The following is a 17990-nucleotide window of genomic DNA, read 5'->3' on the forward strand; positions in this document are numbered from 1 at the left end:
GAGCAAAAAGTCTCTGTTAAATGGCCGAGTGGTGACACCAAGTGTAGGGCTTGCTGTCTATGAAGCTAAACATTGTGATGTACACTCTGAAAAGTACTCAGGCTTATTTCTTGATCTCATTCTCCTGCATTCTCTACCTAATTACGTGGTTTTTTTTTTATGATTTTATTTGAGACAGCATGCATACTCATGAGTGGGGGGAGGGGCAGAGGGAGAAACAGACTCTGCTGAGCATGGAGTCCCACGCAGGGCTCCATCCCAGGACCCCCAAGATCATGACCTGAACTAAAGACAGACGGTTAACTGACTGAGCCTCCCAGGTGCGCCTGAATGGTTTTTTTCTGTTTTCTTCCAGTGATTGTCCATGTACAATCATATCTTTATAAAGACTGACTCTTGTTTTTTGCTTTTTCTCAATTGAATCACCTTTCCTTGGTGGAAATAGAGTTTTAAAATATAACTGAAGCAAGTGGTATTAATTTAGAGGATTAGTAAAACTGAAAATTAAGGAAATGTAGATAATACAAATGAATGATATCAAGGTAGTTCTTTTCTGTATTAGTATTAGACCTTTTAGGTCTGAATGAGGCTGAGAATTCATTAGTATAAAAGACTTAAGGAAATAAGCAAAGACACTAAGATAGGACATATAATACGCCAGTTTGATTTCTTAATAATAGAACCAGGTGCTACTATACAGGGTTGCATTTCTTTTTCTTTTGATATGCATACAAACTGATCACAAGTAGAAAGAAAAAAAAAGCAGAAGAATTTTTTCATCAAAAAGAGACTGTTTGATGATTCAGTATCATGAAGAAGTTATTATTGTATTGATCTTGACCTTGGTCTGTAGCTCTTGACACTTAGCTCTTGCAATGTCTATTTTCTTGGCTGCTATTCTCCAGAGTAGAAACCCAACTTCTATTGTAAGGACATGCAGGTATGTAGGTGAACATATATGTTTATTTCCATAAAGTCAGTAGGTGACAAGGCTCTTTTCATCTTTTCAGCCTGGAAGTTGCTTTGATGTTTTGTTTTAAATTACGTTTATATTCACATGTGTGCATTAAAGTAGCTTGAACGAATTCCACGTTCAAAGAATTTCATGGTAACTCTTTTCCTCCCAAGGTGCATGATTCTGGAGAAAAGGAAAGTTAGCAGTATGACAGTCAAGGAAAGTCTTTGTCAGAACCAGATAACTTTTTTTTTTTAAATCCACCTCCCCTTTCACTTTCTGAGCTTCAGCAATCTTTGAAAAGAACAGAGTCAAGCCTTGTATTTTATTTTATTTTATTTTATTTTATTTTATTTTATTTTATTTTATTTTATTTTATTTTATTTTATTTTATTTTTTTTTTAAGCCTTGTATTTTAATTAGAATTTTTTGGCACTCATGGTGTTTAAGGAGCAAAAGTGAAAAAGAAATTGTGTGGGTATGTGTGGAAGAACAGAGGGCCAAGGTTACTTTCTTTGTGAATAGAATTTATATTGTCCAAGAGTCGATGATAAACTTGAGATTATATTTGTAATATGGAACAAAATGAACTGAAAGGGAAGTACAGTATTTCAAGGTGGAGATATTAAATCAATGGCTCATGTAAAAGAGAATATGTAAGAGGGACAATATATCATCAGAAATGCTATTTCTAACTAATTGAAACATCTGCAGTCAGGCTTGTCATGTGCCACCACTTAAATATTAGTCAAATCTAGGGTATAAGCAAGTTTTTTTTTTTTTTTTTTAATTTTTAAGGGTCTTGGCAAAGCAGGAGAGCTTGGCAATGAATGAATTGAATGTCCCTCTCAAAATCTTTATTTATAACTAAAATTTTAAATTTCCCATCACCATGCTGTGAAATATTAAAAGTATATTGGCATTTTGCTATTTATCTTAGTTATCTTTAAAATATTTCTCATAGTGGGAATGATATACTAATTAAACTTTTGTTAAGTAAATTTTCAACCTAGGCTGAGTTTTTAAATCAATGCTCATTTCAGTTAGAGGATAACTTTATTTTTCCTTTACTTCTTTGAGATCAATGTCCACATGATTTTTTATAGATTAAGTGTTCTATTCCCAAAATAACAATGAACAGTCTATAATTTTAATATCACCAAAGTTATTTTAATGTCTTTATAGATATGAATTCAAACTTGAACAACATATGTAGATATAGATATATCCACATATAGACACATGCATATTGAAAAAAATAAATCCATCCCCAAAGACCTGTAGAAATATATATCCCATATGTGTAAAGCACATTAAAACTGCCAGACCACAAAAGATATCCTATATTTACAGATCTACTTAGGTTTCTGGGTCTGCCAAATTTCCACATCTTGTTGCTGCTATTTGTTTAACAAGACTAAAAGGAAATTTAAAGTATTTAGAGCATCCTCTTTAGGATCCATTTGGAACATTGTAAAGAGTGTGAAAATATTGATCTTGGACCTCTACATAGGCTTGAGAAAACTTAAGCTTGTAATGGTGTATTCTCTGTTGACTCTAGGACTATCCTTGAAGTTTGCTGCCCTGTAGGAAACAATACAATTAACTCTTATACCAACACATTTTCTGTAAGGTTTTGCTGACAGGCTGACAGTGTGATTCTTCTCTGAAATGCTGAGGGGTGCTGGGAGGTGATATACCCTGACTCATCCAAGGAATGTTTCCTCAGCCCCTATTAGACCTATGAGTTCCTAGAATCTTTATAAAAAATCTCCTTCTAAAAATGAATTAATTCAGGCTTGATTATGTCATTTGAAGCTAAGTAACTGTAACCATAACTTCTGCAATAGGATACCGCCTGCATCACGACACATGTATTGTGTGAGTGAGGGGCATATACCACTTCAGGACTCATGGCAGCAATCATGAACCAAAGATGACACACTTTCCCAGGGAGAACAGATGCAGCCTAGGGATCATTCCCAGAACAGAGCTCCAGGAAGCATTACACATTAATTTGCATTGGCATGAGAGGAGAAAACTGTTTTGCCATATAGTACATATTTTCTTTTGTCTCTTACCAGAGGTTCTTTTTAAAATCAAACTATCCTCAGCCAATGAGTAAAGGTGCTTTTTTGTGGTGACATTTTTTTAAACTTTTTGTTTTGAGACATCCCCTCCTCCCCCAAGGCCCAGCTACATAAAAAAACCAACAACAATAAGATAAGGAATATAAAGAGAAAATTTAAATAATCAAAAGCAAAATAAGCACATCGATGAGTCAGAAATAAGGAAGAAAGTGCACTGATTAAAATAGAGCTAAAGCCACACGCTTGCCAGGCTTGTATAAGTAGTGGCGTGCTTGTCTCCTATGGGGCCCTGGGAGCCATACCACATTCAAGATGAGTAACCTAAAACAGTTACACTGCTGAAAGTAATACACTGGGTTTGGGTTATCCAACTTGAGACATGATGCTAGAAAAAAATGTAGTGCCGACCATCACTGGGGACCATGGCTTAGGTAGTGAGGTTTATATAGGAAAGAGGAGGAAGCTGACAGCCATAGCCAGGATGGGGCCAAGTTGTCTGTTGGATGTGCTACAGGACTGAATATCACAGTGGAAAGGTTGGCAGTATTCTAATACATAGTTCTGGAGTAGGGACCTCAGAACAGGCAGGATGGAGGTAAAAGCAAAACTGTAAGATCCATATCCCTGAGGAGAAAGGGCAAGATCAGGAAAAGGAGAAAGAGAGATTAATATACTTCAGTAAAATAATATAATAAAATAAACACAAATGATTCTAGTATGAAAATATATTAATATCTTTTAAAAAAGACATAGCATCAGTGTTAGTTTTGTGTTGCAGTTGTAGTAAATCATCACAAACTTAGTGGCTTAAAACAACACGTTTGTTTTCTTACAATTGGTTAGAAGTCCAAATATGGGTCTCTCTGGGCTAAATTAAAGGTGTCAGTGGGTCTGTTTCCTTCTGGAACATCTAGGGAAGAATTTGTTTCCTTTCCTTCTCCAACTTCTGGAGGCATCTGCATTCCTTGGCTCAGAGCCCCTCTCCCTGTCTTCAAAGTGCTTTGCTCTGACCCTTGCTCCCATCACCTCCTCTAAACTTCTCTCACACTCCCACCTCCCTATTGTAGGGATTCTTGGACTCACTGAGATAATCTTGGGTAATCTTCCCATTTCAAGATTCTTAATCACATCCAGGATGTCCCTTTTGCTGTAAAATGTAATATATTTACAGGTTATGAGACTAAGGCATGGACAAGGTTGGAAAGTGGGGGATAGGGGGGATATTGATTTGCTTACCACAGCATCCATATAAAGAACAAAAAAGGTTAGAAAATAACTAAGAAAGACAAACATGATATGATTTCATTCATGTGTGGAATCTAAAAAAACAAAACAAATGAATAAACAAACAGAAAACAGACTGAGACTTCCAAATACAGAGAACAACCTGATGGTTTCCAGAGGAGAGGGTTTGGAGAGGGGGTGGGAAAAATGAGAGAAGGGGAAGAAGAGATCCAGGCTTCCAGTTATGAAATGAATAAGTCATAGGGATAAAAGGTACAGCACAGGGAATATAGTCAATGATATCATAATAGTGCTGTATGGTGACAGATGGTAGCAACACTTGCGATGAGCAGAGCATAAGAAGTTGAATTACTATATTGTCCTGAAACTGTGTGTCAACTATATTCAAAAGTTGAATGTAACATTGTGTGCCAACTATATTCAAAAAATAAAATAAAAAATAAAGGTCATGAAATAAACATATACAGAACCAAATTTGTGGCTACAGGAAAAAATAAAGTAGACATTAGAAATGAAAGATATTGTCAGGAAAATATTTGATAGTTTCTAAACTGGACATAGGAAAGAGTTCACCCAGAATGTCGTGTAGATAATATGCTGAAGCTTACACTATGGAATTACATGCACATGTGTGCATACACAATTATTGTGCATAGAAGAGCAGTTCAGAGATAGAATATAGTGGAGAGACTCAACATATCCCTAAAATAAGAGGAGAAAGACAATAAAAGGGAAGCACCCTTTGAAAAAAAAGTGGAAATGTTTCCACATTTGATGGAAAAACATGAGACTTCAGGTCAAATGTGTGGGACCAATACTGAGAAAAATAAATAAATCCACACAAAGGCACAGAGTAATAAGTTGCACATCAAAATATATATTCAGTAAAGCTACAAGAGAGAAAAAGCCTTGCCCACAAAGAAATTACAATTAGACTTCTCTTCTGCAATTGAAGTAGAAAAAAATAAGACAATGGAGAAATAATTTCAAAATGCTTTGGCCAATAAACAAAAAAAAAAAAAAAAGAAGAAGAAAAATTAAAAAAAAAGAAGTGAAAAACATCTGTGAGGGGCCCTTAGGTGGCTCAGTCACACAGTTTTTGGCTGAGATCATGATCTCAGGGACCTAAGATCAAGCCCTGTGTTGGACTCTGTGCTGGGGTTGGATCCTGCTTCGGGTTCTCTCTCTCCTTCTCTTGACCCTTCCCCAATAATCCTCTCTCTGTCTCTCAAAAACAAAACAAAATAAAACCCACATGTGATCCTAGAATTCTATACTCTGACAAAATGTTGGTGAAAGTGCAGGATAAAATCAAGTATAATATGTCTTGCAGTCTAATTTTCCCATCTGGGTTCACTTTTCTTTTACAAAAGCATATTGTATAGTATTTCTTTCAGTAACATTCTGGGTTTTTGTACATCTGAATCTGCATATTTCTCTGGTAACTTATCTGAGGTACAGAAGGAATGAAAACATTAATGATAGAAGTCTGGCCATGAGAAGAGACGAGCCACCACTCTTTCCTGTGTCATGGAGGTCTTGAGTTGACTAGAGCCTATGAGATAGATCCTAAAAGATCTCTTGACCCATGAGACTGAATTTACATGAATCAAAGGAGGTGTGTAGCATTAAAGAACCAAGGTCATGGCCCCAAGAATTTCCATCTTATTAGAATGTGTTTATGAGATAGTTATTTTTAGAGGAGAGTTGTCAGATAAGGAAAAAAACAAAACAAAACAAAACAAAAAACAAACCTAAACCTTATAAACAGCTTGATTTCTTTAACTTGAAAGTGCTGTTGAAGACTGTGTTTCTTCGTTGAAAGAAAACATGTTGGATGTTATTATGGAGATAACAATAGAAAAGTTTCCTTTGGATCAAGATCAGGGCACTTTGTATGTTCTCCTGATGATCTAAATGTTCATTATTTATCCAAGTTAGTGTCTCTTATAAATATTGTAGAGACGTTAAACTATCAAGTGAGTCTTCACTTAGGAACCAACTCTAATCACCTATGAGTGGCAAATTGGAGCCCTGGTTTTGGAGAGATTTTTATGTGTCATCACAAGGCAAAGTCCCGTGGAATTTAGAATCAATGATAGATACGTGTGACCAACTCACTAGAATGGAAGGAATGACCAGGGGCTTCCTGCATTTGTGGCCTCTGCCATAGTTGGCTGTTGAACATTTAACAGTGGTCTCTCATGGTTGGTTGGGAAGGCCTGATTTATAGCCTTTGCCAATTTCCTTGGTATAAATATTCTGACTGTGGCTGATTTAAAGTTATGCATAACTAATGACATTATTAAATTCTGAGCACAACTGGTTGTCACTAGCTGATATGAACTGGTTCTAGCACATTACTGGGCTGGCAACTTAAATCTAAAACTCCATATCCAAAATATTATCTGTTAGTCACCCACAGGTTCTTCTAGGTGAGCAAAATATGGAGATGAGAAGAGTCTGAATTGTGGTAAAATTTTATAATTGCTTATTTGTTTATTTTAAAGATTTCATTTATTTATTCATGCGAGACACACACACACACACACACACACACACACACACACACACACAGAGGCAGAGACATAGGCAGAGGGAAAAGCAGGCTTCTGGTAGGGAGCCCGATGTGGGACTCCATCCCAGATCCTGGGATGACACCCTGAACCGAAGGCAGACCCTCAACAGCTGAGCCACCCAGGCATCCAGTCCCGCGCTTTATAATAGTTTAAAAGAAAACAGGGAAAATGGTTAATGTCTTGCATGAAGAGTGGTTGAAGAAATCCATGTGCTTTTTCCAGGAGAAGTGGCAGCTGAATGTTGATTTAATGATCTTTGTGTTTATGGAGATTTTTTTGTTGGTGTTGGTGGTGGTTTTTTGTTTCTTTTTGTTTTTATTTATTTATTCATTTTTTAAAGATTTTATTTATTTTTTCATGAGAGACATAGAGAGAGAGAGAGAGAGAGAGAGAGAGAGAGAGGCAGAGACACAGGCAGAGGGAGAAGCAGGCTCCATACAGGGAGCCCGACGTGGGACTGGATCCTGTGTCTCTGGAATCCGGCCCTGGGCTGAAGGCAGCACTAAACCGCTGAGCCACCGGGACTACCCTGTTTTTTTTTTTTTTTTTTTTTTTTAAGATTTTATTTATTTATTCATGACAGAGAGAGAGAGAGAGAGGCAGAGGGAGAGGGAGAGAAGCAGGCTCCATGCAGGGAGCCTGACGTGGGACTTGATTCTGTGTCTCCAGGATCACGCCCTGGGCTGAAGGTGGTGCCAAACCGCTGGGCCACCAGGGCTGCCCCCTGTTTTGTTTTTAATAGAGAATTGTTTCCAGTTTTTTTTTCCATTGCTCAGGTTCAAATTCAGATAAACATCATCTGAAACCTTCCCATTTCCTACTCAGTTATTATGCATTGCTTTAAAAAAGATTTCAGAAAAAGTATTTTTCTCAAAGATAAACATTTTTAATTGGTTGTTGGTTGATCATGTCTTTGCACTTTAAATCCTTCTAGCCCTTTACAGTATATGGAGAATTATGCAGTCAAGAGACAGAGGTCCAAGGAGGTCCAGTTACTTTGAGGTCAAATAATTCAGCAGCGTTTGAAATATGGGAAGGTGGGAGTTATTTTACCCAGTCACCTGAGCTAGGAATTCCTTTCTTAATTGTCCCTTCCTGCTCCCTGGTATGAAATCCAGCATACTGCTGTTTGAATTCTAGCTCCAGAAGTTCTCTATAATTTTCCTTAGCACTTCTCATATCACTAGCCCACTTTAACCTATTCTCTGTAAGAGTGTGTTGTGGTCTTGTTTCAGTTGAAATAAGCAAGTAGAGAATTGTTGGCCAGATGTATAAAAATTTAGTACCAGCCTGACCATTTTCCCTCAACTAACATTCTGTCTTAAACTGTGCTTCTTGGAAGGGGAGGTGGGGTGATTGTACGTCAGTCTGTGATGTTATAAATGTAAGATTGAATATCTTCTGCACAAGTTTCTATTGCTCCAGTCTAAAATATTACACCATTTTAAAGACGTTACCAGCTATGACCAGTATTAAAATTCTGGTGTTTCAATATTCTTAGGTTTATCTTTAAAAAAATATTTTATTTACTTATTTGAGAGAGAGAAAGAACAGAAATAGTGGAAAGACACAGAGGGAGAAGCAGACTCCCCGCTGAACAGGGAGCCCTATGTGGGGCTCCATCCCAGGACCCCGGGATCATGACCTTAGCAGAAGACAGACCCTTAACTGCCTGAACCACCTAGGTGGCCCCTGATGTTCTCAGGTTTAATTAACTTGAGTCTCTTTCTTAAAATGGAGATATAATTTTTGTGAAAAAAGACACTCAAGCTTATATGACACTTCTCAATTATTTTATTTCTTTTTCTCTAAGTTTTAGAAATAGCTTATACTTGTTAAGTGTGTAGTAAAATCCCTAGCGAGAAAAATAAAATTTACAGTTCACACACGAGGTTGAATAGGCAAACATCTGTCAACTTAAAACATTATGTCTCAAATAATAAGTTCACAAATGATGATGAATTGATTGTACTAATTACTTATTAATTAATCTATATCCAACTCTTTTTAAAAGAACTACTTTGAATAAATCATATGTGTGAGGGATATGCTGCGGAAAAGCCCTAACAGTTGATGGTCTCCTAATATATGCTAAGTGCTTTGAATTGTTATATTTAAACACAAGTATAGGACAGATAACACCGGTCTTTTTGAAATGAGGAAATTGAGGCTTAAATAATTTATTTACAGGATTTCAGTGTGCCACAGAATTCAAGTGTGTAGTAACAATCTGAATCCAACTCTTACTGCCTTCAAAATCTTTCTCTGATTCCATGTAGCCTCCTGCAGAGAAGTATAACACAAAAATATAGTGGATAGCTCTTGTTTTCAAAAATTTTAGTCTAGATGAAGAAAAAAGACACATTTGATTACCAGTATTACTTAGAAACAATGTATTTGATTTAAAGTATGATTAAAAATGAGTAAGTGATAATGAAAATAATGTTTTTTTAGAGTTCAAAGGATAGAGAGATATTCTTTTCATGCTAAGGAGTTTCAAGGATTTAATTGTATTTGCTGCCAGTACTGCATCCATCCATCTATCCATTCATCCATCCATCCATTCATGTATCTATCTGTTGATTCATCCATCCTATTGCCTTTCATGTATCCTCCCATCCATCCTTTCATCCAGTGGTCATGTATCACTATTTTTTAGGAAGAAGATGAATTTATTCAGAATTTATACAGATAGAAGTATTCTCATATTAAAATATGGATATTTATAATTTTATGATTTCTGCTTCTTTCCAAATGTATGCAAATCATGTATTTCTAAGATTTATACTAATAAAGATGATAGAATATATAAAGAAAGGTGTATTTTGAGGCTGCTTTAGATTTACGACACACGCATACACACATACACACACACATATAAACAACTAGAAGGAAAAATGCTTTAAAATATTAATCTAAAATAAAAGAGGGATTGGATCAGTAGGGCAAGAAAAGCATTAGTATGTGGGATACCAAAAACACTACCAAGATCTCAGAGACTTAATGCCACAAAAATGAGTATGGTTCACACACTGAATACTTTGGATTCCAGAGATCCAGCAAGGGAATTAATCATTACTGTATCTCAATTTGGATAACCTGGCTGCAGCAGTCTGTGACATCTGCATTTCAATACAGTGCTTTAAGGTTCAAGGACAGGGAGCTTGGATAATCAAGAAGTGGCTCTGAAATACCCCCTCTTAGAGATGACATACATCATCACTTCCACTGACATTTTATTGGCCAAAATACAGTACATGGTTATACCTAAGCTTAACCTTGGAAGGCAAGGAAGGGGATTCAGCAGTCTGTCCAGGAAATAAAGGGAGTTCCACGAACATCAGATCATGCAGTGAGCACTCATATCATCTACCGCCTACCATGACACAAAAGTGGCAAGCTGCTACTGTTTAAAACCCAAAGAGATACTTACCAAGGTAAAAAATATGTAAGACATGAAAGATATTGACCAGGAGAAAAACATAAACCTGGAGGTGAAATTCCAAGTAGCATTATTTTTTCACTTTTCCTGAAGCTAGCATTACTGTATTTCTAAAGCTAAACTCTCTCCATCAGTACTAAGTCCACTCATTCCATTCTCCATCAGTACTAAGTCCATTCAGTACTTAGAGTGTGTCTTGGAGAAGAGAAAAGGAATCATTGTATCATGCACATACATGTTTGTATATGGATGTACATACTACCTATATATACATTTATTTACGTAAGTAAGTGTATCTCGTGTGTGTGTGTACATATATGTGTACAGCAATAAAAGATATGCTGCTATATATATATACATATTTATACACACATGCATATATAGCTGTGTATCTATTATTGCTACACTAGTGCAAATTTATTATAATTTTGTCTCTAACTTGTGGTGAGAAATGTTTTAAATCAGTTGTTAATAAATATTTTTTAAAAGTACTAACTTCTCTTTTTGGAAATGAGAGTATAATAGAAACATTTTTACTGTTGACAATTGTGCCCTCAAGTGTTAACATTATTCACAAGTGTTTAAGAGAATAATTAGCTTCATTTTACTTTATCATACTTGAACTATAATTATAGCATGCCCTTTGTTCTATTTATACGTACAAATGGTATATTTTAGTAGGATTTTTTTAAGAAGAAGAAATCCTTGATAATGGCCTAACTCCCTAACAGTATCATCGTACGTGGGTCATAAATGACCTTACCTTGGAGAAAAATTAAAAGATACCTGCATTAGAGATCAGTTTCTTGATTTCCAGTTTAAATTCATCACGCTGAGCTATCCAAGGACACTTTCTTGTCCTACCATTTGATGGAAATGATTTCCATGTGTTTTGTGATTCAACCCCATTCTGCCTTAGATAAAACAATGACATCAAACATTTCAACTCCTCAATTGACTGGCTGACTGTGCCTTATAAAAATGGCTTTTTATTGTCACAGTACTCTAAATTGTAAAAAAGAAGTAGACAATATATTTGGGGCAAAAATAGTAGCACTCACATTTCAAAGTGATTTCACATTTCAGTGTTATTTACAAATATGACATTAAACATTAGTGCTTTTATTTCATTTTTCTATTAGAGGAATTCCAAATATGATGTGACAACCTTAACTCTGAATTTCCCTGTTTTTGTCAGTTTAATCCATATCTTCACTGTGCAGTTCTAAACACTGCCGTGCTTCTAGATTTTAAATAAGAAACAGGTGGTTAAATATGTACATGCAACTCTGACAGCTTGACTGTAGCTCTGCACCTAATATTTTGGTAATGCCCACATCATGTTAGTAGCTGTCCAGAAGCATCTTATTGTCTCTTTATCAGTTCCATTAAATAGAATATTAGCAAGAAATAATTAAAGCTGGATATTCATGAAGTCTCAACTCCCTAACCAGTCTGCTCTTAAAGAACAACATTTTCAGTTTTGTTATTGATTTTGTGTTAGTCACATCCACAGTCATTGGGCAGCTGTTTACAGGATACTTTGAGATTCACCTTTCCTGACACACCTCCATTTGCATTGGAGTCATTAATGCATGAACTGTAATTGTGGTCCTTGAAAGTTATTGTCAGTAATGGGATTCAAATGCTACCCTGTTTGATTTGCATTAACTCCTTGGAGCTCCAGAATGCTCACTAGTACTCCAGAAGTCACCAAGGAGTGTTTTTTTTTTTTTTTTTTTTTTTTTTTTTTTTTTTTATTTCAGTCTTAGGGGATAATTTGCTTTGAAAATTCCATTTTTTCACACTCTGAGTTACCACCTAAATGCCCACATTTTTCCTAAGCCCACTTCAGTCTCACTTCCACCACTCGTCTCTAAAATGGAAATAATTTAAAAGTAGTAACTTCAAAAATCAATCTCCATCAACAAATAGGAAGACATAGCACCGACATTCTCTCACAATTACTGGACTGGCTCCAAATCAGCATCATTGATTGTATCTATACACTTTCCTGGAGCTCATGTTTTGGTATTCGACTCTGATGGGAAGCTGTGGGTTCCAATAAAACTTTCGGCCTCACCCCAGGGCAAATTTCTGTTTGCTTCAGATGTCCCTGACTCCTCCCTCCTCTGCGCTTTATGTAATGAGTGGCTTTGCTCTCTGCCTAAAACAGAGAATGTAGGGGAGAGAAGTAGAGGGCTTTATGAAGGTAGCAGCCATGAGGTTAGGATGGAGGGCCAAGAGGAAGAACGGCAGAAGGACTCAGAACAAGAAGCACAGAGCACTCTGTGACCTATCTAGTGTTGGGGTTTTAATGAAGACTTTTTCCCTCTTGTAAATTACGGACCTATGGAGAAAACACACTGGTGGAGATGAAAACTCCAGGTTTGCTACTGATGAAGCTGAATTGAAGAAAGCATCTTACCACTCCAATCATATAACTGGGCTTTCCAATTTTTCCCCTTGAATTGATTATATTATTAAATTGACAGGCTTCTTTTTAATGACTATGAAGTACTGGCTTTTGGAGGTTTATGGCTTTGAGCAGTAAAGAATGTGAGTGTCCAGTGGACACTCCTCTCTGGAAAAGAGAGAAACCCACTGAACCAGGCAGACCCTATTTCATCTAATGTGGACATTTAAAGATACAGATTTCCCTCATATGACTGATTTGAGGCACCCCTCAAATTGCATTCCTCAAATTTTGATATGCTTTATTCATTTCCAATCAACTTGAAGTATTTTCTGACATCCCATGTGATTTCCACTTCAATATATAGTTATTTAAAGTTACATTGTTTACTTCCCAAACACTTGAGAATTTTTAGAACATGGTGTTTTTTTTTTTTTATTTCTAATATAAGACTACTAATATGCTCTGTTTGTTTTCAGTTGTTCTTTCAATGGTTGGTTTCTGTATTTTGAAACTTTGTTATTGTGTTTACTCACATATTTAGTTATTTTTTTGTTTGTTTGTTTAGTAATTCTCTTTTATTTGCCCAGATTTTACCTTTCTGGGATTTTTCCTTCTCTTTCAACTAGTAGTTTACTTTTGAACCTTAAAAAAAATGATTTTTTTTCTAGCATTTCTTATAGAACAGATCTGCTATAGATAAATTTTCTCAATTTTTTTCTTTTTATAAAAAAATATAAATTTAGTGCTTTTTAAAGACATTTTTCTTAGGATATATAATTTGCTTTTGACACATTTGTTTTATTTTGCTATATTTTACTACTATAAAAATGTTCCATCGTCTTCTGTTCCCCATGGTTCAAATGAGAGGATGACATTTCTCATGTATAATGTGCCTTTTTAAGCTTTTCTCATTCCTTTTAAGATTTTACATTTATATTTGGTCTTCATCATCAATTTGATTATCATTTGCCAACCTGTTGTTAATATTTGAATTTATTTGCTGAGCTTCTTGGATATGTGGGTTGACATATTTCATCCAGCTTGGAAAATTGTCAGCTGTGAACTCTTCAAACATTTCTTCTGTTCCATTATCTGCCTTCATTTTCCTGGACCCTTAATAAAAGTACGTTTGGCTACATGATATTTTCCACAGATGTCACATGCTTTTTTTCCTTCTCTCTCTCTCTCTCTCTCTTTCTCTTGGGTTTTGTTGTTGTTGTTGTTGTTTACTCTGATATTTTTAGTATTTCAATGTGGATAATTTCTATTGATCTGTATTCAAGTTCACAGATTCATTCCTCTAGTATGGCCAGTCTATTGATAGGTTACTAATGTTAATTCTTCCTCTTATTATTGTATTTTTATTCATTTTGTTTGCATTTGGCTTTTTCTTTTCCATTAAAAAAATATTTTATTTATTTATTTATTTATTTATTTATTTATTTATTTATTTGAGAGAGGGGGAAAAAGAGCATGAGCAGGGGTCAGAGGCAGAGGGAGAAGCAGTGAGTCCAAGTGAGGCTCAATCCCAGGACCCATGAGATCATGATCTGAGCTGAAGGCATCCACTCAACTGACTGAGCCATCCAGGCCCCCCTACATTTAGCTTTTTCATTGTGCTCATATCTGTACTAGTTCCTTCTTTTTTCCACACAAGTTGTCTGGAGATCAATTTTGTTAGTTTATTTAACATACCTATCATATTTATTTTAAATCTCCTGTGTAATAATCTCAATATCTATATCGTGTAGGTATGTTTTTATTCTCTTTCTTCTCTTGACCATGTATCACATTTTATTCTTATATCTTAACATTTTATGTATCTTGTGGCTTTTATTCTAGGATGACTGTTGTGAACAAAATATCATTATGGATGGACATTAATAGTATTTAGTTCTAGAAAAAGATGCAGCTCTTTTTCTTTTGGCCATGTGTTGGGGTGAGGAGGGTTACTCCATCTAACATGTATTTGATCTCTGATCTTTATTTTAGTTTCCATTATATTATGTTTATTACTGCTTCAGATTCAACAAATCTTGAGATCTAAGGAGAGAATCCAGATTTCTTTTTGTACTTTATAACCCAATTACTGGTTTCCTGAAGAGAAGGGCATCTCATTTTTTCCTTTACTTCCTTGTTTCCATATCTGGGGCTCTGATAAGTTCTTGTTGTCCTTCATTGCCACAACCAGCTTTTTACATTCAGGACATCTGCCCTGATGTCCTCTGTTTTGTTTTATTTCTTTGTTGTTTGTTTGTGTGTTTTTTTTTTAATTTTATTTTTAAGTAATCTCTATACCCAACATGGACTCAAACTTGTGGCCCTGAGTTTAGGAGTCACATGCTCTACCAACCAAGCCAGCCAGGTGCCGGCTTTCTGTTTGGAGCCTACAGGAAGCCATGTGTACACAGTGACGTCCTGGGGAATCTTGTAGGTCTTTCTTGTGGTTTCCCTGACCTAACCCCAGTTTTTAGCAGCAGGCTTGCAGTGGGTAAAGTTTCAGAGCTGTTCAGAAGGATTTCTCCTGGTCATCCTGACCTATTCCCAGCCTCAGGTGGGCTCTGCAAAGCTCAGTGAGGATTATTTTTAGAATTTTTGTGTTGCGTCCAAACTTGGACATATAACTTGCATGTACCTAGTGAAGGCCATTTGGAAATAGAGGTAGGTGAGTGTAAATCTTTCTTTCTCTGGGCTTCTGCAGGCATCTGAACCACTACTTTAAACCTTATAGGCTGAAAATTTGGCCTGTTTTTTGCACCCTCTTCCTGGGTGGATGCAATTCCTTCTTGCATCACTCAACCCAGTAAGAAGACAGCAGCCAGTATTTCTCTTTTAGGAAGGATTCTTTATTCTGTATTTTAATTCATTTAGGTTTTGTTTGTTTGTTTTTAGGTTGTCTTTCTTGCCCTCGTTTTTAGGCTTTCCACAGCTTTCTCATTCCCAACCAGAAGTGAAAGCTGCTAGTTGTCATTATATTGCTGTCCACTTCTCTTTATAGGAGTCATATATGAATCTAGTGAAGAAAGGACCAGGAAAAGAACACTAACAATAGATATCACACTATCATAAGGCATACCTTGACTTTCCCACCTAAGTTGTGTTGTTCATTCAGTCTCATTGTGCCTGAACCTTCTCCTCATGTGAGTGCTTTTATTCCTGGAGTGTCACCCATGAAACTAAGCTTCTGGAAAAAGTTTATCAGGTATCTCAAGACATATCTGAATTCCAGTTTAAGATCCAGCTGGAAATCTCCATGCCTTACTCTTTCCACACCTCTTCACTGATGCAGTGTGTTTACAAATTTGTAGATCAAGCTATCGGGTTATCAGGGAATTTACATTGGAATGAATTTCACAATCTTGTTTGGTTTTGTCCAGGAGGATTACTACTGGCCAGTCTAGATAATTTCACAGAAAATACAGGCAAACACCTGACTGATGAAACAAGGAAAGACTCAAAGAAAAGAGCAATTAAAGAGACATCCCAAAAGAGCAGAGGTCAAAATAATGACTAGTGATCCTACAGAATGGGAATGGCCAAGAATAACTATTTGAGCAAGGTCTATACACTCATAGTACAACCCAAGTGGGAAACTACTGAGCAAAATAAGTAGTAGAAATAAGCAAGTACAGTAAAGTGTAAATAAATATGTATATTTCCAACCTAGAAATCCCTGAAAATTTCTAACTACCTATAATAATCCTTCCCTTTTATAAGGTAGAGATACAACAATCACCTCCATTCCACCACCATGTTGCAAGAAGGCTGCGTGGCTTCCCAAATCCTTTGTGCCATACCTTCTGCCATTGGCTCATGTTCTCTCATGGGCACTTCCTGTTCCTACTTCTTAGATATCACCTCATCTCTATAGTTTGTTTTCAGTGTATCATCTGTGTTCACTTCGCCCTCAGAGACTGTCTCACTAGCTATTTTGGAGCAACCTTCCTTCTTTCTTTCTTCCTCCCTCTGTAGCCAGCACCGGTCCTTCCACAAATCCATTAATGCATCCAGTCTTTACACGCACTGAATCTCCCCTCTAAATGAGAGTGCCAGCAAGTCTGTTTTGTCTAACAAAAGGAGAGACTCTGTTTCTAAAAGGAATTCAATCTTTCTTTAAGTTGATCAGTTCATGCAAATACCAGGTTTTTAAAATGGCTGTCTTTTTTCTTGTCTTTCTAATTGTGAATACAATAAAGTAGTCACTGTCCTAGGTGTTATACATTTATTAACACATTTAATCCCCCCAAATACCATGTAAGTCAGGTACTTCTACTTTTAGCCTGTGCCTAAAGATGAGCAAAAAGGGAACTGAAGAGGCAAATAACTTGCCTGAGATCATGTGTAATTAAGGGTCTGACTCCTAAGCCTAAACTCCTGACCCCTTTCCGACGTCACCACTTAATCGTGAATGAATCATTAAGCAAGCAGTGAGCTACTGTTCTCTTCAAGAAATGGCAGATAGGTATTTCATTTAGTACCTAGGAATAGCTTATGGTTTTGTCTAAATAATTAGCTTTTATAAATGCCAGAGACAGTATACCAGACTAAGAGAAATTTGTGTTTTATACAATATAGCCATCTTAAAATTTCTTAAATTCTGATGGAAGATAAAACTCCCTCTCTCAAAAAAATGCACCTTCAAGTAATGAAGCCACCCCCCACAAATTCTGTGTTTTCAGGACACGATCAAAGTGATATGATAATAGTCAAATATAAAATTATGATTTTACCATAGAATTTGGTAATAAAATTAAATCTACTAAATAATTAGTTTTCCTGTGTTTCATGAGGCAGTTTGCATGTGAGTCTACCTGAAACAAATATCAATTCTGATGTGATCTGTGATGACTGGATTGTATAACTGTCGACATTTTTATAAATAGATGAATGCACAATACTTCTTATAACTTTGTAGCTATGTAATTAAAACTATCTATATCAGTTTGGAAAGCGTTCAATTACAAGGAAAAAAAAAACTGATTCACAGTGTTTTAACAAATGAGGATTCATTTTTCCCAGGATGCAGGCAGATTTTGACATTAGATGACTAACAATGATGTGAATGCTATCATATCCTAATTCCCTGTCCTTTTCTATAGGACTGAAACACAATGGTTTCTGCTGATTGAGACTTCATGCCTGAATCCAAAACAAGAAGAGGACGGGAGAAAGGGTCACTGATTTTTCTTCAACAGGAAAGCAAAAAGTCTTCCTGGCAACCCCCTTATCAGTGTTCCATTTATATCCCATCTATATCTTA

The sequence above is a fragment of the Canis aureus genome, chromosome 17 (assembly GCF_053574225.1).
Source record: "Canis aureus isolate CA01 chromosome 17, VMU_Caureus_v.1.0, whole genome shotgun sequence".
Lineage (NCBI taxonomy): Eukaryota > Metazoa > Chordata > Mammalia > Carnivora > Canidae > Canis > Canis aureus.